This window comes from Phyllobates terribilis, unplaced genomic scaffold (genome assembly GCF_046119375.1).
Source record: "Phyllobates terribilis strain yellow unplaced genomic scaffold, ASM4611937v1 Scaffold_181__1_contigs__length_3860067, whole genome shotgun sequence".
Classification (NCBI taxonomy): domain Eukaryota; kingdom Metazoa; phylum Chordata; class Amphibia; order Anura; family Dendrobatidae; genus Phyllobates; species Phyllobates terribilis.
The window spans coordinates 3,667,935-3,681,586 of NW_027362941.1; positions in this window are offsets into that span (position 1 = coordinate 3,667,935).

Here is a 13,652-nt window from a genome sequence, read left to right on the forward strand (position 1 = left end):
ATTCTACATGGAGCATTATATGAGGCCCATTATTCTATATGGAGCAATATATGAGGTTCTTTATTCTATATGGAGCAATATATGGTGTTCTTTATTCTGCATGGAGTATTATACGGGGCCCGTTATTCTATATGGAGCATTATATGAGGCCCATTATTCTGTATGGAGCAACATATGGGGCCCATTGTCTTTACGGGGCATTATATGGGGACCATTATTCATTATGGAGCATTATATGTGTTCCATTACTCTGTATGGAACATTATATTTTCCCCGTTATTATGTATGGAGCAATATATGGGTTTATTTATTCTTTATGAAGCATTAGATGAGGTCCATTATTCACTATGGAGCAATATATGGGATCCACTGTACTGTATGGGGCATTATATTGAGCCCATTATTTGGTATGGAGCATTATATGGGTTCCATTCATTATTCCGTATGGAGCATTATATGGGTCCCATTATTCTGTTTGGAGCATTATATGGGGCCCAATATTCTATATAGAGCATTATATGAGACCCATTATTCTGTATGGAGCAATATATGGGGTTCTTTATTCTGTATGGAGCATTAAACGGGCCCATTATTCTTTATGGAGCATTATATGATGCCCATTATTCTGCATGGAGCAATACATGGGGTCCATTGTGCTTTACGGTGCATTATATGGGGCCCATTATTCGGTATGGAGCATTATATGGGTTCTATTATTCTGTATGGAGCATTATATTGGGTCCATTATTCTGTATGGAGCATTATATGGGGTCCATTATTCTGTATGGAGCATTATACGGGGCCCATTATTCTGTATGGAGCATTATTTTGGGCCCATTATTCTGTATGGATTATTATATGAGGCCCATTATTCTGTACGGAGTAATATATGGGGTTCATTGTACTTTACGGAGCATTATATGGGGCCCATTATTCGGTATGGAGCATTATAATTGCCAATTATTCTGTATGGAGCAATATATGGAGTTCTTTATTCTGTTTGGAGACTTATAGGGGACCCATTATCTATATTGAGCATTATATGAGGTCCATTATTCAGTATGGAGCAATATATCTGGTCCATTGTACTGTATGTGGCATTATATTGGGCCCATTCGGTATGGAGCCTTATATGTCTCCCATTATTCTGTATGGAGCGTTATATTGGGCCCATTATTCCGTATAAAGCATTATATGGGTCCCATTATTCTGTTTGAAGCATTATATGGGGCCCATCATTATATATGGAGCATTATATGAGGCCCATTATTCTGTATGGAGCAATATATGGGTTTATTTATTCTATATGAAGCATGATATGAGGTCCATTATTCACTATGGAGCAATGTATGGGGTCCACTGTACTGTATGGGGCATTATATTGAGCCCATTATTTGGTATGGAGCATTATATGGGTTCCATTATTCCGTATGGAGCATTATATGGGTCCCATTATTCTGTTTGGAGCATTATATGGGGCCCAATATTCTATATAGAGCATTATATGAGACCCAATATTCTGTATGGAGCAATATATGGGGTTCTTTATTCTGTATGGAGCATTATACGGGGCCCATTATTCTTTATGGAGCATTATATGATGCCCATTTTTCTGCATGGAGCAATACATGGGTTCCATTGTACTTTACGGTGCATTATATGGAGCCCATTATTCGGTATGGAGCATTATATGGGTTCTATTATTCTGTATGGAGCATTATATTGGGTCCATTATTCTGTATGGAGTATTATATGGGGTCCATTATTCTGTATGGAGCATTATATGGGGCCCATTATTCTGAATGGATCATTATAAGGGGCCCATTATTCTGTATGGAACAATATATGGGGCACTTTGTTCTGTTTGGAGCATTATACAGGGCCCATTATTCTATATGGAGCATTATATCAGGCACAATATTCTGTATGGAGCAATATATGGGGTCCATTGTACTTTAAGGAGCATTTTATGGGGCCCATTATTCGGTATGGAGCATTATATGGGTTCCATTATTCTGTATGGAGCATTATATTGGGCCCATTATTCTGTATGGATCATTATATGAGGCCCATTTTTCTGTACGGAGTAATATATGGGGTCCATTGTACTTTACGGAGCATTATATGGGGCCCATTATTCGGTATGGAGCATTATGTGGGCCAATTATTCTATATGGAGCAATATATGGAGTTCTTTATTCTGTTTGGAGTCTTATAGGGGACCCATTATCTATATTGAGCATTATATGAGGTCCATTATTTAGTATGGAGCAATATATCTGGTCCATTGTACTGTATGGGGCATTATATTGGGCCCATTATTCTGTATGAAGCATTATATGGGTCCATTATTCTATTTGGAGCATTATATGGGGCCCATTATTCTATATGGAGCATTATATGTGGCCCATTATTCTGTATGGGGCAATATATGGGGTTCTTTATTCTCTATGGAGCATTATATGGGGTCCATTGTACTGTATGGGACATTATATGGGGCCCATTATTTGGCATGCAGCATTAAATGGGTTCTATTATTTTGCATGCAGCTTTATATTGGGCCCATTATTCTGTATGGATCATTATATGAGGTCCATTAGTCTGTATGGGGCAATATATGGGGTACTTTATTCTGTATAGAGCAGTATATGTGTTCTTTATTCTGTATGCAGCATTATATGGTGCCCATTATTCTATATGGAGCATTATATGAGGCCAATTATTCTGTGTGGACTAATATATGGGGTCTATTGTACTTTACGGGTCATTATTTGGGGCCCATTATTCAGTATGGAGCATTATATGGGCCCATTATTCTGTATGATGCAATATATGGGGTTCTTTATTCTGTTTGGAGTATTATAGGGGGCCTATTATTCTAAATTGAGCATTATATGAGGTCCATTATTCAGTATGGAGCAATATATGGGGTCCATTGTACTGTATGGCGCACTATATTAGCCCATTATTCGGTATGGAGCATTATATGTCTCCCATTATTCTCTATGGAGCATTATATTGGGCCAATTATTCCGTATGCAGCATTATATGGGTCCCATTAATCTGTTTGGAGAATTATATGGGGACCATTATTCTATATGGAGCATTATATGAGGCCCATTAATCAGTATGGAACAATGTATGGGGTCCATTGTACTTTACGGAGCATTATATTGTGCCCATTATTCGGTATAGAACACTATATGGGTTCCATTATTCTGTGTGGAAAATTATTTTGGGCTCATTATTCTGTATGGAGCATTATATGGGGTGCATTGTTCTGTATGGAACATTATATGGGGCCCATTATTCTGTATGGAGCATTATAATGGGCCTGTTATTCTATATAGAGCATTACATGAGCCCCATTATTCTGTATGGAGCAATATATGGGGTTCTTTATTCTGTTTGGAGTATTATACGGGGCCCATTATTCTATATGGAGCATTACATGAGGCCCATTATTCTATATAGAGCAATATATGGGGTTCATTATTCTATATGGAGCAATATATGGGGTTCATTATTCTGTATGGAGTATTATACTGGGCCCATTATTCTATATGGAGCATTACATGAGGCCCATTATTCTATATGGAGCAATATATGGTTTTCTTTGTTCTGCATGGAGCATTATACAGGGCCCATTATTCTATATGGAGCATTATATGAGGCGCATTATTCTGTATGGAGCAATATATTGGGTCCATTGTTCTTTACGGGGCATTATATGGGGCCCAATATTCGGTATGGAGCAATATATGGCGTTCTTTATTCTGTTTTGAGTATTATACTGGGACCATTATTCTATATGGAGCATTATATGAGGCCCATTATTCTATATGGAGCAATATATGGGGTTCTTTATTCTATATGGAGCAATATATGGTGTTCTTTATTCTGCATGGAGTATTATACGGGGCCCTTTATTCTAAATGAAGCATTATATGAGTCCCATTATTCTATATGGAGCAATATATTGTTTTCTTTATTCTGTATGAAGCATTATAAGGTGCCCATTATTCTATATGGAGCATTATATGAGGCACATTATTCTCTATGGAGCAATATATGGGGTCCACTGTACTTTACGGGGCATTATATGGGGCCCAATATTCGTTATCGAAAATTATATGGATTCCATTATTCTGTATGGAGCATTAAATTGGGCCCATTATTCTGTATGAGCATTGAATGGGGCCCATTTTTCTGTATAGAGCAATGTATGGGGCCCATTACTCTATATGGAGGATTAACTGAGCCCCATTATTCTGTATGGAACAATATATGGGGTACTTTATTCTGTATGGAGCATTATACGGTATCCGTTGTACTGTATGGGGCATTTTATGTGGCCCATTATTCGGTATGGACCATTAAATGGGTTCCATTATTCTGTATGGAGGTTTATATTGGGCCCATTATTCTGTATGAAGCATTATATGGGGTCCATTATTCTGTATGGAGCATTATACGGGGCCCATTATTCTGTATGGATCATTATAAGGGGCCCATTATTTTGTATGGAACAATATATGGGGTTCTTTGTTCTGTATGGAGCATTATACAGGGTCCATTATTCTATATGGAGCATTATATCAGGCACAATATTCTGTATGGAGCAATATATGGGGCCCATTGTACTTTAAGGAGCATTTTATGGGGCCCATTATTCGGTATGGAGCATTATATGGGTTCCATTATTCTGTATGGAGCATTATTTTGGGCCCATTATTCTGTATGGATTATTATATGAGGCCCATTATTCTGTACGGAGTAATATATGGGGTCCATTGTACTTTACGGAGCATTATATGGGGCCCATTATTCGGTATGGAGCATTATAATTGCCAATTATTCTGTATGGAGCAATATATGGAGTTCTTTATTCTGTTTGGAGACTTATAGGGGACCCATTATCTATATTGAGCATTATATGAGGTCCATTATTCAGTATGGAGCAATATATCTGGTCCATTGTACTGTATGTGGCATTATATTGGGCCCATTCGGTATGGAGCCTTATATGTCTCCCATTATTCTGTATGGAGCATTATATTGGGCCCATTATTCCGTATAAAGCATTATATGGGTCCCATTATTCTGTTTGAAGCATTATATGGGGCCCATCATTATATATGGAGCATTATATGAGGCCCATTATTCTGTATGGAGCAATATATGGGTTTATTTATTCTATATGAAGCATGATATGAGGTCCATTATTCACTATGGAGCAATGTATGGGGTCCACTGTACTGTATGGGGCATTATATTGAGCCCATTATTTGGTATGGAGCATTATATGGGTTCCATTATTCCGTATGGAGCATTATATGGGTCCCATTATTCTGTTTGGAGCATTATATGGGGCCCAATATTCTATATAGAGCATTATATGAGACCCAATATTCTGTATGGAGCAATATATGGGGTTCTTTATTCTGTATGGAGCATTATACGGGGCCCATTATTCTTTATGGAGCATTATATGATGCCCATTATTCTGCATGGAGCGATACATGGGTTCCATTGTACTTTACGGTGCATTATATGGAGCCCATTATTCGGTATGGAGCATTATATGGGTTCTATTATTCTGTATGGAGCATTATATTGGGTCCATTATTCTGTATGGAGCATTATATGGGGCCCATTATTCTGAATGGATCATTATAAGGGGCCCATTATTCTGTATGGAACAATATATGGGGTACATTGTTCTGTTTGGAGCATTATACAGGGCCCATTATTCTATATGGAGCATTATATCAGGCACAATATTCTGTATGGAGCAATATATGGGGTCCATTGTACTTTAAGGAGCATTTTATGGGGCCCATTATTCGGTATGGAGCATTATATGGGTTCCATTATTCTGTATGGAGGTTTATATTGGGCCCATTATTCTGTATGAAGCATTATATGGGTCCATTATTCTGTTTGGAGCATTATATGGGGCCCATTATTCTATATGGAGCATTATATAAGACCCATTATTCTGTATCGAACAATATATGTTTTTTTTATTTTGTATGGAGCATTATATGGGGTCCATTGTACTGTATGGGGCATTATATTGGGCCCACAGTTTGGCATGGAGCATTAAATGGGTTTTATTATTATAGTTTATGGAGCATTATACGGGGCCCATTCCATATGGAGCATTATATGAAGCCCATTATTCTGTATGGGGCAATATAGGGGGTTCATTATTCTGTATGGAGCATTATATTGGGTCCATTATTCTGTATTAGGCAATATATGGGGTACTTTATACTGTATAGAGCATTATATGGGTTCTTTATTCTGTATGGAGCATTATACGAGGCTCATTATTCTATATGGAGCATTACAGGAGGCACATTATTCTGTACGCAAAAATTTATGGGGTCCATTGTACTTTATGGGGCATTATATGGGGCCCATTATTCGGTGTGGAGCATTATATGGGTTCCATTTGTTCTTTGTGGCACATTATATTGGGCTCATTATTCTGTATGGAGCATTATATGAGGCCCATTATTCTGTATGGGGCAATAAAAAAAGTTCTTTATTCTGTATGGAGCATTATATGGGGCCCATTATTCTGTATGGAGCAATATATGGGTACCATTTTTTGTATGGAGCATTATATTGGGCTCATTAATCCGTATGGAGCATTATATGGGGTCCATTATTCTGTATGGGGCATTATATGGGGCCCATTATTCTGTATGGAGCATTATATGGGTACCATTTTTTGTATGGAGCATTATATTGGGATCATTAATCCGTATGGAGCATTATATGGGTAACATTATTCTGTTTCGAACATTATATGGGGACCATTATATATATGGGGTTCTTTATTCTGTTTGGCGTATTATATAGGGCCCATTATTCTATATGGAGCATTATATGAGGCCCATTATTCTATATGGAGCAATATATGGGGTTCATCTATATATATAATCGTCTTATCCCGTCTGTCTGTCTTTGTGTCTGTCTGTCTGTCTGTCCAGGAAATCCCGCGTCGCTCATTGGTCCGCCAGCGGCCAATCAGCGCCGCGGGATTTCTGAAAAAAGATGGCGGCCGTTAGCGGCTCATTTGCGGGACGGAGCTCAGCGGCGATGAAGCCGGGAGATGACCGGCGCGAGGCGCTCATCTCCCAGCCGGTAGCAGCGGAAGGAACCCGACCGCTGGACCCATCTGCGGGACGGAGATGCAGCCGGGAGATGAGCGGCCCGATGCGCTCGTCTCCCGGCTGGTAGCAGCGGAAGGACCGCCGGCGCCGCTGACCTCCATGCGGAAGGGAGGACCGGGGAGCGGCGCTGCGGGTCGGGATACTTCTGCTGCGAGCGCCCGCTCATGTCCCGGGTTCTCGCAGCGGAAGTACCCGCACAGGCAGCGGCGCTCCCCGGTCCTCACTAATACAATTCCGCTCCCCGCTCCTCACCAATACGATTCGCTGATTGGTCGCGTGCGTAGAGCGCGACCAATCAGTGATCTTGGCGCCAAAGTTAAACACCGCTCTGCTGATTGGTCGCGGCCGCTGCCCGCAACCAATCACCGATTTGGGCGCCACATTTAAATAGCGGCCGCGACCAATCACCGATCTTGCCGCCACATTAAAACACTGCTGTGCTAATTGGTCGCGGACGCCAGCCGCAACCAATCAGCAACCTTTGCGCCAAATTTAAACAACGCTCTGCTGATTGGTCGCGGATGCCAGACGCGTCCAATCAGCGAGATTGGTGCCAAATTTAAACAACGCTCTGCTGATTGGTCGCGGACTCCAGCTGCGACCAATCAACAAGATTGGCGCCAAATTTAAGCAACGCTCTGCTGATTGATCGCGGTCGCTGGCCGAGATCAATCAGCAGTATTGGCGCAAAATTTATGTCCCGGGTTCTCGCAGCGTAAGTAGCCGCACAGGCAGCGCCGCTCCCCGGTCCTCACCAAGACGATTCGATGATTGGTCGCGGTCTTCGGACCCGACCAATCACTGATCTTAGCGCAAAACTTAAACACCGCTGTGCTGATTGGTCGCCGACGCTGCCCGCGACCAATAACCGATTTGGGCGCCAAATATAAATATTGGCCGCGACCAATCAGCACAGCGGTGTTTAAATGTGGAGACAAGATCGGTGATTGGTCGCGGCCGATATTTAAATTTGGCGCCCAAATCGGTGATTGGTCGCGGGCAGCGCCAGCGACCAATCAACGATTTTTAACACAAATGTCCGGACCTTTGTAACACCATGCAGATACTGTGGGGACATCAGCGGCTAGGGTGTGAAGGGAGGACCGGGGAGCGGCGCTGCGGGTCGGGATACTTCTGCTCCGAGCGCCTGCTCATGTCCCGGGTTCTCGCAGCGGAAGTACCCGCACAGGCAGCGGCGCTCCCCGGTCCTCACTAATACAATTCCGCTCCCCGCTCCTCACCAATACGATTCGCTGATTGGTCGCGTGCGTAGAGCGCGACCAATCAGTGATCTTGGCGCCAAAGTTAAACACCGCTCTGCTGATTGGTCGCGGCCGCTGCCCTCGACCAATCACCGATTTGGGCGCCACATTTAAATAGCGGCCGCGACCAATCACCGATCTTGCCGCCACATTTAAACACTGCTGTGCTAATTGGTCGCGGACGCCAGCCGCAACCAATCAGCGATCTTTGCGCCAAATTTAAACAACGCTCTGCTGATTGGTCGCGGATGCCAGACGCGTCCAATCAGCGAGATTGGTGCCAAATTTAAACAACGCTCTGCTGATTGGTCGCGGACTCCAGCTGCGACCAATCAACAAGATTGGCGCCAAATTTAAGCAACGCTCTGCTGATTGATCGCGGTCGCTGGCCGAGATCAATCAGCAGTATTGGCGCAAAATTTAAACACCGCTCTGCTGATTGGTCGCGGTTGTCAGCCGTGACCAGTCAGCAGTATTGGCGCCAAATTTAAACCTCACTTTGCTGATTGGTCGCAACCACCGGCCACGACCAATCTTCTTTTTTAGTGCCAAATTTAAACAACGCTCTGCTGATTGGTCGCGGTCGCTTGCCGCGACCAATTAGCAGTATTGGGGCCAAATTTAAACCCCGCTCTGCTGATTGGTCGCGGCCGCCAGCCGCGAACAATCAGCGATTTTGGCGCCAAATTTAAACAACGCTCTGCTGATTGGTCGTGGCCGTCAGCCGCGACTAATCAGCGATTTTGGCGCCAAATTTAAACACCGCTCTGCTGATTGGTCGCGGATGCCGGACGCGTCGAATCAGCAAGATTAGTGTCAAATTTAAGCAACGCTCTGCTGATTGGTCGCGGACTCCAGCCGAGACCAATCAACGAGATTGGCGCCAAATTTGATCAACGCTCTGCTGATTGATCGCGGTCGCTGGCCGAGATCAATCAGCAGTATTGGCGCAAAATTTAAACACCGCTCTGCTGATTGGTCGCGGTTGTCGGCCGTGACCAGTCATCAGTATTGGCGCCAAATTTAAACCTCACTCTGCTGATTGGTCGCAACCACCTCTTTGCTGATTGGTCGCGGTCGCGACTAATCAGCGATTTTTGCGCCAAATTTAAACCCCGCTCTGCATCGCTCTGCTGATTGGTCGCGGTCGCCGGCCGCGACCAATCAGCAGTATTGTCGCCAAATTTACACACCTCTTTGCCGATTGGTTGGTCGCGACAGCCGCCCGCGACCAATCAGCGATTTTGGCCCAAAATTTAAACACCGCTTTGCTGATTGGTTGCGGCCGCCAGCCGCGACCAATCAGCGAGATTGGTGCCAAATTCAAACACCGCTCTGCTGATTGGTCGCGGCCGCCATCCGCGACCAATCAGCGATTTTGGGGCCAAATTTAAACAACGCTCTGCATCGCTCTGCTGATTGGTCGCGGTCGGCGGTCGCGACCAATCAGTAGTATTGGCGCCAAATTTAAAAACCGCTCTGCTGATTGGTCGCGACTAATCAGCGATTTTGGTGCCAAATTTAAACACGCTCTCCAGTTCTCACTAACACGGTTCGCTGATTCGTCGCGGCCGCCGCCCGCGACCCATCTCCGATATTGCCGCCAAATTTAAACACCGCTTTGCTGATTGGTCGCGGTTGCCAAACTCGACCAATCAGTGATTTTGGCGCCAAATTTAAACCCCGCTCTGCATCGCTCTGCTGATTGGTCGCGGTCGCCGGCCGCGACCAATCAGCAGTATTGTCGCCAAATTTAAACACCTCTTTGCTGATTGGTCGCGGTTGCGACTAATCAGCGATTTTGGTGCCAAATTTAAACACGCTCTCCAGTTCTCACTAACACGGTTCGCTGATTGGTCGCCGCCACCGCCCGCGACCAATCTCCGATTTTGGCGCCAAATTTAAACACCGCTCTGCTAATTGCACCCGGTCGGCCGCATACATATTCTAGAATACCCGATGCGTTAGAATCGGGCCACCATCTAGTTATTCCATATTGAGCAATATACAGTCATATGAAAAAGTTTGGGCACCCCTATTAATCTTAAGCTTAATGTTTTATAAAAATTGGTGTTTTTGCAACAGCTATTTCAGTTTGATATATGTAATAACTGTTGGACACAGTAATGTTTCTGCCTTGAAATGAGGTTTATTGTACTAACAGAAAATGTGCAATCTGCATTCAAACAAAATTTGACAGGTGCATAAGTATGGGCACCCTTATCATTTTCTTGTTTTAAATACTCCTACCTACTTTTTACTGATTTACTAAAGCACTTTTTTTGGTTTTGTATCCTCATTGAGCTTTGAACTTCATAGCCAGGTGTATGCAATCATGAGAAAAGCTACTTAAAGTGGCCACTTGTAAGTTGTTCTCCTGTTTTAATCTCCTCTGAAGAGTGGCATCATGGGCTCCTCAAAACAACTGTCAAATGATCTGAAAACAAAGATTATTCAACATAGTTGTTCAGGGGAAGGATACAAAAAGCTGTCTCAGAGATTTAACCTGTCAGTTTCCACTGTGAGGAACATAGTAAGGAAATGGAAGAACACAGGGACAGTTCTTGTTAAGGCCAGAAGTGGCAGGCCAAGAAAAACATCAGAAAGGCAGAGAAGAAGAATGGTGAGATCAGTCAAGGACAATCCTCAGACCACCTCCAGAGAGCTGCAGCATCAACTTGCTGCAGATGGTGTCACTGTGCATCGGTCAACTATACAACGCACTTTGCACAAGGAGAAGCTGTATGGCAGAGTGATGCGAAAGAAGCCGTTTCTGCAAGCACGCCACAAACAGAGTCGACTTAGGTATGCAAAAGCACATTTGGAGAAGCCAATTTCTTTTTGGAAGAAGGTCCTGTGGACTGATGAAACCAAGATTGAGTTGTTTGGTCATACAAAAAGGCGTTACGCATGGCGGCAAAAAAACACAGCATTCAAAGAAAAACACTTGCTACCCACAGCAAAATTTGGTGGAGGTTCCATCATGCTTTGAGGCAGTGTGGCCAATGCCGGCACTGGGAATCTTGTTAAAGTTGAGGGACACATGGATTCCACTCAGTATCAGCAGATTCTTGACAATAATGTTCAAGAATCAGTGATAAAGTTGAAGTTACGCAGGGGATGGATCTTTCAGCAAGACAATGATCCAAAACACCGCTCCAAATCTACTCAGGCATTCATGCAGAGGAACAATTACAATGTTCTGGAATGGCCATCCCAGTCCCCAGACCTGAATATCATTGAACATCTGTGGGATCATTTGAAGAGGGCTGTCCATGCTCGGCGACCATCAAACTTAACTGAACTGGAATTGTTTTGTAAAGAGGAATGGTCAAAAATACCTTCATCCAGGATCCAGGAAATCATTAAAAGCTACAGGAAGCGACTAGAGGCTGTTATTTTTGCAAAAGGAGGATCTACTAAATATTAATGTGACTTTTCTGGTGGGGTGCCCATACTTATGCACCTGTCAAATTTTGTTTGAATGCAGATTGCACATTTTCTGTTAGTGCAATAAACCTCGTTTCAAGGCAGAAACATTACTGTGTCCAACAGTTATTACATATATCAAACTGAAATAGCTGTTGCAAAAACACCAATTTTTATAAAACATTAAGCTTAAGATTAATAGGGGTGCCCAAACTTTTTCATATGACTGTATGGGGTTCTTTATTCTATATGGAGCATTATATGAGTCACATTATTCTGTATGAAGCAATATATTGGGTCCATTGTACTTAAAGGGGCATTATATGGGGCCCATTATTCGGTATGGAGCATTATATGGGTTCCATTATTCTATATGGAGCATTAAATGAGCCAAATAATACTATATGGAGCAATATATGGGGTTCTTTATTCTGTATGGAGCATTATACGGGGCACATTATTCTGTATGGAGCATTATATGAGGCCCATTATTCTGTATGGAGCAATATATGGGTTCTATTATTCTGTATGGAGCATTTAATAGAGTCCATTGTACTGTATGGGTCATTATATGGGGGCCATTATTCTGTATGGAGCATTAATTGGGTTCCATTATTCTGAATGGAGCTTTATATTGGGCACATTATTCTGTATGAAGCATTATATGGCTCCATTATTCTGTTTGGAGCATTATGTTTGGCCCATTATTCTATATGGAGCATTATAAAGGATCCATTACTCTGTATGGAACAATATATGAGGTTCTTTATTCTGTATGGAGCATTATATGGGGTCCATTGTACTATATGGGGCATTATATTGGGCCCATAATTCGGCATGGAGCATTAAATGGGTTTTATTATTCTGCATGGAGCATTATACGGGGCCCATTTTTCTATATGGAGCATTATATGAAGCCCATTATTCTGTATGGGGCAATATATGGGGATCTTTATTCTGTATGGAGCATTATATGGGGTCCATTATTCTGTACGGGGCAATATATGGTGCCCATTATTCTGTATGGAGTAATATATAGGGTCCATTGTACTTTACGGGGCATTATATGAGGCCCATTATTCGGTATAGAGCATTATATGGGTTCCATTATTCTTTATGGAACATTATATTGGGCCCATTATTCTGTACTAGATGGTGGCCCGATTCTAATTCATCGGGTATTCTAGAATAGGTATGCGGCCGACCGGGCGCAATCAGCAGAGCGATATTTAAATTTGGCGCCAAAGTCGCTGATTGGTCGAGGCCGGCAACCGCGACCAATTAGCAAAGCGGTGTTAAAATTTGGCGCCTATATCGCAGATTGGTCACGGCCGGCGGTCGCGACTAATCAGCAGAGAGGGGTTTAAATTTGGTGCCAATAATGCTGATTGGTCGCGTTCGCTGGCCGCGACCAATCAGCAGAGCGGGGTTTAAATTTGGTGGCAATAATGCTGATTGGTTGCGGCCGGCGCTCGCGACCAGTCAGCAGAGCGTTATTTAAATTTGGCACCAATAATGGTGATTGGTCACGGCCGCGACTAATCAGCAGAGCGGTGTTTAAATTTGGCGCCAATATTGCTGATTGGTCGCGGCCGGAGACCACGACTAATCAGCAGAGCGGAGATTACATTTGGCGCCAAAATCGCTGATTGGCAAAGCGGTGTTAAAATTTGGCGCTTATATCGAGATTGGTCACGGCCGGCGGTCGCGACTAATCAGCAGAGCGGGTTTTAAATTTGGCGGCAATAATGCTGATTGGTCGCGGCCGCGACTA